Raw genomic sequence first — 9067 nt, 5'->3', positions numbered from 1 at the left:
GAGAAAGAGACAGGATAGCTGTGAATGCGTTCTTGGTGGCCAAGGCTGAGACAGAGAAAATGATGAGAACAGTTGTGAAAGATAAATATCATATATATATATATATATATATACATATATATATATATATATATATCTGTGAGCTGATGATGAGATAACCTTTCGTTTGGAAATCAGATGTAAGCGTTCTGCTCTGTGCCTTTTTCCAGGGGTGCATCACGGGCTATAATTGATCCCTAGTTAAAGGAAGAACTGAAACACATTCTTGACACTTGGAAACAAAAATCAGTGTGAACAGGCAAATCGATGGGGGTTAAAATTAACCACGGACATCAATATTCTATTTCTCCTGGATGAACTTTGACCACTTAGTTCAGCAAATTTTGCAAAAAACACAAACAAATGCAATAATTGCATTAGTCAATCTCCACATTGCTCCTCAAAACTCAAAAGCAATGGAAAAGAAAACTGGTTTAAAAGGAGATGTAGAAGAAGTGCATGGCAACCTCTTCTCTTAGCTCTCTCTCAGTCGCAAACCTTCCTCTTTCCTTTTCTTTGCCCTTCAGGCTCAGCCTCCGTGGAGGGGTTTCATTTGCTAACGCAGGTTTACACTTTAATAAATTTCCTGCCTTTTACCTGCTGCCGGGCACAAGGTAGATTACACGAAGAATGACCTTAGAATTATGAAACACTCATTGGCTTCTGGTCATGGAGTCACATCATCTTAAATGTTTTACTCTTGCTTCCTTTTCGATATGAAAGAAGAAAGCATCTTTATTCAAACTGCAGCCAGAGGGTAGAAACAAGGAGACAGGACGGTAAGGGGAGCAAATAGATGAGAAGCACATGAATTTTGGTACAATCAGCTTTTGAGACGATATGTATTTAATTTTTAATTATGTGCGTATGTCTGTGTTGTGAGTGCAGGTATCTTTCAGGTCTGGGGAGTTTGATCCCCCTGGAGCTATCAACCGACATGGATACTGAGACCCTAACTGGGATCCCTGCAGAAGCTCTATCTCTCCAGCTCCAGGATCAATCAGTTCTTAATGGGTCTGCCTCTTCAACTGAGTTCAACTTGGTTGCATTTTCTGTGTTGAAGGATTAGCTGAGTTGTAGGAGATTTAGAAGTGTCTTGCTTCTTGTGTGTGTCTGTGCGTGCATGCGTGTGTGTGTGTGCATACAAAGTAACTCTCACACCACAGAGAATTACTAAGCTAAAAATCTCCCTGCAATGGAAAGAGGGTATGGTTTTCTTCTAGTTAGATTTCAAAGAAATTGTTCTGTCGTCTGGTCCCCAAGCTTAGGTGCCCCATCTCTATGTTGCAGAACAGATCTGCCTGGATCCATTTCTCACTCAAGCGCTGCAATGGCAGAGTGCCAAGTGCTCTCTTGGTAGTTGCAGGCACTCTGCGGCTTTGGGTCTTCTCTATCGTTTACCTCTGATACACTTTTGAAGTGCTCTTGTTCTGGCTCTACTCACTTTCCAATTCTCCAGAATTTCTTTCAGGATATGGACTATCAGGAAATGTCAGATTAGAGAATAAAACTCTGGGAATAAAAAAAAAAATATAAAGTCTAAACTGTGCAGGACCAAAAATGTGAATGTTTGCCTCCAATACCTTCTTTACCGGAAGTGGATGTTGTGAGTACTGAAACACAGATGAATATTCCAAGTATTCTCTTATGTTTTGATTGGGGAAGAGTTAGACTGTAGCCATGAACCACCAGACTCAGCAAATCTGAATTGAACTTAGATAGATTTAATGTTAAGTAGGCTTATGGGGTCTAGGGTGGTCTTCAAATACAAGTGTAGACAGACTAAGAAACATGGTATTAAAGGATATGATGTACTCCATCACATCAACTTCTAGAAAGAACTTTAAGTCAATTCTAAACCAAGATAATCTATCTGAGGTCATGAAAGAGAAGACTAGATTGAGCGTGAGAGAAAACAGGTAGGTGGGTATGAGGCTAGGAAGGGAGGGGAGGGGGGACTAGGAAACAGTCAATGTGTGTGATGTGCCCATAACTGTCAGGCTGAGGTGGTTGCTATGAACTCTGTCCCTGATATCAAGGAACTGAGTAAGGCTCACCTTCTCTAACTTTACCAAGCAAGAAGGACTATTTCCCCAGACCGTTTCCAATTACCCCAATCAATCCTAGGCTCGGCAGTAATGATGTATTTTGGGATCTGACCTATCATATGATGCAATGATAAGTGTCCCTTATACTTCCCTTTTCTTTTGTATTATTTATGCGATGAGAAAAAAAGGTTGATTTCAATTTGCTCAGTTTTAATAACCCTAGAAGTCGATTTAGCACACACATCATTTAAGATCACCTATTAAAATAAGACACTATGTAATTATGCAGAATCAGTTAATCATATACTCTCTATTCTGATTACCACTATTACTTTATAGGGCTAGTATTCTTATAATGCTTGCGGAATTTTTAAAGGTGAATTAAGACTGGGCTCATACCTCAGCAGGTAACAGCAGTTGCTGCACAAGTATCAGAACCGGAGTTCAAATCCCCAGAATCTATGTAAAAAGTCAGGTGTGGTTACATATGTGTCGGGGTGGGAAAACATCTCTGGATCTTGCTAACTGCCAGTCTTGATCCAAGTCCAGTGAGAGACCTATCTATCTCAAGGGAATAAGACAGAGGGTAAGGAAGATGAACTCCCCAGTGTCCTCCTGTGTTCTCTGCAGACACATCTGCACATATATCTGTAGTTACACCACATTCCATATGCTACGTGCACATTTCTTAACTGCATAACGTTCTCAGACAGTCTAATGGTGTCATCATACAATCTATTAAATAGTTTGTGACTACTTAACTTTATAAAAAATATATTTGGTAGTATCCCAGGTTCATAAGCATTTAGACCCAATCACCATCAACAAATACAGTGGAGCTTCTAGGTTTAGTAAAAGTTTAGTCTGAGCGATCCCATTAAGCTCTCACTTCTCCTTTCCAAAGATCTGCACCTGTCGGGTGATTTAGAATCTTTTCAAAAAAATAATACATTCTATAAAAAACTTGATTGTTAAAAATTACAACCACTGATGTTTTGGAAAATCACAACCAATGAAATGTGTTGGAGAAAACCCTGAGGTTTCAGAAAAGAGGGAGATTAGAACCAGTGCTGTAATTCCAATACAAGATTCATATATGAAAGGCATCAGATATCCTTCCTCATGAATGAGGTAAAAAGTTCACTGTAAGTAGCAGAGGAAAGATCTTCGCAAGTTGTATAAAAAGATGTCCATTTGCTTAGAGGAGATGGCGAAGTTCTACTTGGAGTAATGTTTTTATAATCCTTCCTCATTTTCAGAGACCAGTATAAAAATGTTCCTGATCATCTGAGGAACGTTAACTTCAGGCTGTCTTCCATTCAGAAACATGACCTCTATGCCCCGTGAGATCTTTATGGCCATGTGAGCGTATGAAACACTGGAGCCCCTTCCCTGTTCCCACCCCTCACATGGAGCTAAATGCACTAGCTGGCTGAATTCCCTCTTTCTGTCAATGGAGCTACCATTCCTGTAGCCATCCACATTTGAAATTTTGGAGTTAGTTTTCATCTGGTTGGCTTCCTACCCTTTACCTCAATCATTTACAAATCTCTTCAACTCTCTTATGTCTCTTTCCCATGCCAGTCCATCTTCTCTGCCATGTTGCAGGATCCTAATTCAAACATTTGTTATCTGTGACACTCAGTGCAGTATCCTATTTCTGTCAATTCTATTTATATCATTAAAATATAACATAGAAAATCTATTTTTATATCTATCAAATGAACCTCATGACCTCCACCTTGGCATTCATCTTCGGTATCCTTTCATTTGTCTTTATCTCGGTGGCACAAGCTGGTGACATGCTCAGCATCTGAGGAGTCAGGAGAACGCATTTTGGTTTGACTTCCTATTGTACCCTCCCTAGAAAATTCACTTTGTACTTTAGCAAATAAGTAACTTGATCTCTTGGTTTAAAAATCTGATTCATCCATGACCAGATGAAGGCTCTATGGTAATATGCAAGATATTCATCAGTGTGACTATAGGACAAGACCAGTTCAGGCACCCTCTCCTCTGCTGCTCAAGGAACAATCTGGGGACATCTCCTTGGACAGCTGGGAATCCCTCTAGAGTCAAGTTTCTTGCCAACCCTAAATGGCTCCCTTAATTAAGATATCTACAACCCTGCTCCCATATCCAACCCTCCTCCATCCCAACCATCCCATTCCCTCAAAGCTCTCCCCATCCTCCCCTTCTCCCTTCTCTCTCCCCATCTCCCCTTATCCCCACCCCTCCACCCCCCGTGCTCCCCAACCCCTTCCCAAGAATCTTGTCCACTTCCAATATCAAGGAGGATAACTATATGTTTTTCTTCATCTGGCGATGGATGGAGATAGAGACAGAGACCCACATTGGAGCACTGGACTGAGCTCCCAAGGTCCAAATGAGGAGCATGAGGAGGGAGAACATGAGCAAAGAAGTCAGGACTGTGAGGGGTGCGTCCACCCACTGAGACGGTGGGACTGATCTAATGGAAGATCACCAAGGCCAGTTGGAATGGGACTGATGGAGCATGTGATCAACCCGGACTCTCTGAATGTGGCTGACGGTAGAGGCTGACTGAGAAGCCAAGGACAATGGCACTGGGTTTTGATTCTACTGCATGGACAGGCTTTGTGGGAGCCTTGTCTATTTGGATGCTCACCTTCCTGGACCTGGGGGGAGCAGGGAGGACCTTGGACTTCCCATAAAGTAGGGAACCCTGACTGCTCTTTGACCTGGAAAGGTAGGGGGAGGGGAGGGAGGTGGGAGGAGGTAGAAATTTTTAATAAAACATATATATATTAAAAAATCTGATTCATGTTATTCATAATCCTTCTTATCAAATCAATTGAACATGAAAGTGTTTTACATGTAAGAATCAATAACATCTGTCATATTGACTACTTTCAATTACTTATACTTTGGTAAATTTTCATAAATATCCAAGTGATTTTGCTTGTTGTCCTTCATTATAACAGGGCAGGTGAATATGCCCAGAGCGCAGAGACATCCAGAAAAAAAAAATCCTTCAGAATTTCACAAGGATCACAAGAATTGCTCCTTCCACTAACTTTCAGCAGTGAGTTTTCAAAAAATTGTTTTATTTCTCAGTAATGAATCTGGGCTGAAGACATACATCAGTGGGTGGAGTATTCACAACACAAGCAATGAGGAGCTGCATTCCAATCCCCAGATCTCACATAAAAAGACCAAGAAAACGAGGCTAGTATTAGTACGCATAGGAATTGCAAATTACTAGGAAAAGCTAATGCATTCTACTTGAAATTGAGAGTAGTGGCTCGGGCAAGACTACAGCAACATGGTCTCTGACCCAACCCAGAACATAAAACATTGACCAATAGCCATCATTAGAAAGCTAATCATGGCAAACTCTGTGCCCAATCTAAGCAGAAAAGCTATATTCTCTGGATGAGTTTCACGAACCTCTGCATTCTATACTAACTTGAAAAATAGCATTAAAGGGCTCCTCAGTGACTTGTTCTTCGGGCTGCATAAACCCAGTTCCTTTTATCTTTTCTCAAAGTTCTGGTTTTCTCGGCCTCTAATCATCATTCCTTCTCTCTGAACTCCCTCCAAACCTCTGTGCTCTTTCTTGCCGGTCCTTTCCACAAGTAGTCCCTATGTGGAGTAAACAGCAGAGGAATAGCATGGACAGCCATCCTAAGTGGTAAGGTTGGGTTGTGCTAAGCACTCAGTACATATACCCTCATTCAGAACCCCTTCCCTGGGTTGCAAAACTTGGCAGGGCATCAAAAGGGTTTTCATGACCTATTCATATGGCATTACACGAGGGTGATGATTTAAAAATATTCTCCTGAGTATGCTATTAAACTGCAAAATCTCCAAATAAGTACGCTCTCAGAGAACCAGAAATTTAAGAACCTTTTATTATTTTCATTATTTATTTGTCTAAATAAAATTCATACGGTAAAAGTGTTTGATCTATGTATGCGTCTATAGACAGCATGTATACGTATATATGCCGTGCTAAATAAATATTAAAATTCTGTTTATATAAAATTAAATAAGGCGTATAATAGATATTTTTTAAAGAGTTTAAATTACCCTGGTGTTTTTGTCGCAGATAGTCTTGATTGTATAAGCAAGCATTCATATTAAAATGTCATGTTGTCATACATTAGAGGCAACATTAGCAGAGAAAAAGAAAATCTTACTGATAAGGGAATAAGAACCAGGCTGATTGCTTACAAGCAACAACAAAAGTATAAATTGGAATAAAAATAAATAGTATTTTCAGATATAAAAGCAACCTTTCCACTCATAGGCTGAATTAAAACTATTTCAAGACAATAAAAATACATATGTACTTCAAGGAAAAGAAGAAGAATATCTTCCAAAGGAAGCTTAAGATCAACAGTGGCAAAAAGAGAAAAAAGTTGATTATATGCTGCTACTTATAAAACTAAGATATTAGATCAGAAAGGGAAGGCACAGAATAGACATCATGTGCTTTTGAGGGTGTCTGATCTTTAGGAAGCTGCATCTTATTTTGTGTAACATGATATACATCTTTAAAGAGCAATCAAAAATGAAAATTATGAATGTACATGGTACATAGCTACAAACATGGATTTAAAACAGATTTTAAAAATAGCATCCCATGAATTAATTCTTAGAAAGAATATACTAAAATGACCTAAAACTATACCTATTTAAAAATGTATGCTTTCAAAGTATTCTACAAAATGAAATACCAGCCACGCAGGACTCATTCACATCTCCAAATATTCAAGATCAATACTAGTTCACTTAAATTTAGAGGAGAATGAAAAGCTTATATCCCAAGTCATACTATGAATCTAAGAACTCTTGAGGCTAAACATGGAAGGAGATTATGAAAACAAAAAGAAGAAAGAAAATCACTGAGAGAAATAACTTTAAACGGAAACAAAAGAGATCAGATTGTCATCGAATTAGATCTTGTCTGGGGAGTCAATGGGTGCTGACGTCAGGAAAATTTCAGTCAATCTCACTTTAAAACACACAGAGTCAAAGAATTTAAGACCTGGAGAGACCAACACAGCAGTCCACACTTGCACGTACACCAAATGCCTGAATTTTTATTACAAAGATTAAGCGCGACTGTGTCACGTGTAAAAGGTATCAAAATTGCTTAAGAAAGGGTGGAGGGATGCAGGAACGGAGGGCAACTGAAGAGTATAAATTCAGGGACTAAAGGACAGAAGAGAAATCTACTTATACTAAGAAAAAAAGAGTGTTATTTAAATGACTGTAGTTTGTCCTAGCTTCCCTTTTCCATCTCCCACTAAAACACTCATAGGTCTATTGAATCGTGTGTGTGGAAATGGGATGTTACGTGTAAAGCTATTTTTAAAGACTGTCTGCTGATGCACAAGCTCTTAGATAATGCAGACGTCTTCACATCTGTTTTTCTCTGCGGTAGGGCAAGGAGGTGTCGGAAAGGAAGCCCAGAAAGAAAAGTCAGGCGCCAGAACACCAATGTCAAGTGAAAAGGCATGTTAAGCGTGCATGATGAGACAGCCCTGAAAAGCCAGCGGATGCAGCCGTGAGGCAAGCGAAGCTGCATTTTACTCCTGCATGGCTCTGTCGCACAGCGGCATCACCAGACAGCGCGGAGCTGTGACTTTAATTCGTTTTCTTTATGCAGCTCCTTGTACATAAATCATAGAAAGTCTTTCTCATGTCATTTCATATTTCTCAGGATTTTCCCTGGGCCCCTCTGCTAATTCTTGGAATCTCTCCATTCAGCGTCAGAGGCATAATCTGATTTGGCGAGTCAATACCCCGGCAACTGCCTGTGTGTTTTCTTTCCACAGGATCACGGGATGCCAGCACATAGCTTAAGAAATGGTGATGGGGTGAGGGGTAGGGGTGGGGATAGAGGTCCTGTTTCTTTGCGAGGCTGATTACACAAGACAAAGTCAATTAACATCTGATTCCTCACAGGTTTCTGCAAGCAAATTGTTCCAATTACCCCAAACCAGTGAGCAAATTGTGAAGTAATTAAGAAGAGTAGTCATGACTCTACCAAGCTGGCCCTGCCATCCTGCCGTCAGAAATTCTGTGGATAGACGGACTAAAAAGCAAGTTGAAATTGTGAATCGTGCTACCAGCATAGTCCACCATCTAGTAAAAACATATGTATCAGCATGGAATTTTATGTTTTCTTTAATGCACGCACATACCTTCCAATATAATATGCTTATCTGCCCATTATGATTTTAGAATCATTGCCTTTATTTAAATATAAAATAAGCACATTATCTTTGTTGAGTTTAGAAAGTCTATGTGCAGCCAAAGCCAGGACATTTTATAACACTATGGAATAAAAGACCCCGCCATTGCCGTTTATAGTCCATAACAAGCAGCATACAAGCTAAGTTCACATTAGTGATGGAGACAGAAGACTTTAATGGGCCTGTTAAATTTTGTTTTCACAGGCTACTTCGTCATTTCCAAACAAAGCCTAAACAAACTCCCCATGTATTTACCCTGTTTGTCACCAAGAATTACGACTTGATCTCATCTGTGAAGCCTTGATGGGTTGAGTCTCAAACATTTCTTTATCGCATTTATTGAAGGAGTTACCAAGAACTAAAATGAACAGGGCCAGGAGGTAAGATGTGACAAGACTCTCTTTTAAAGTGGGCAAATTTCTTAACACCATTGTTTGCAGATAAGAGAGAAATCGGCCTTTTGTAGGCTGATGTTGTGTTTGGAAAAACATAGACCCTATAAAGAGATTTCATCTTGACCAAGGGAGTAGAAGGCATCACAACTTGGTTGTTTGCAAATCACATGAGAAGCCTTTTCAAAGTAATACAATAAGTTGGAGTTGAAGAAAATAAATCAATTCACTTTAAAGACTTGATGTGTGATGGAATTAATCTCATTTTAATGGTCTCAGGGGAGCCATGGATGGCTTGTCTCATGTTAGTATATGATAATGTATTGGTTGATTATTTTGTAAT

General features: G+C 39.6%; 1 long non-coding RNA gene across 1 annotated transcript; it reads left to right on the top strand.

Moving 5' to 3' along the window:
• Positions 1-447: 447 nt before the first annotated feature.
• LOC119813271 lies at positions 448-4149 on the top strand. Its single transcript, XR_005285166.1, has 3 exons — positions 448-653; positions 763-818; positions 928-4149. It is a non-coding gene; the product is annotated as an uncharacterized LOC119813271 (long non-coding RNA).
• Positions 4150-9067: the final 4918 nt, after the last annotated feature.

This window comes from Arvicola amphibius, chromosome 4 (genome assembly GCF_903992535.2).
Source record: "Arvicola amphibius chromosome 4, mArvAmp1.2, whole genome shotgun sequence".
Lineage (NCBI taxonomy): Eukaryota > Metazoa > Chordata > Mammalia > Rodentia > Cricetidae > Arvicola > Arvicola amphibius.
Note: the sequence above shows the minus strand (reverse complement) of the source record. Positions and strands in the feature narration are given on the sequence as shown.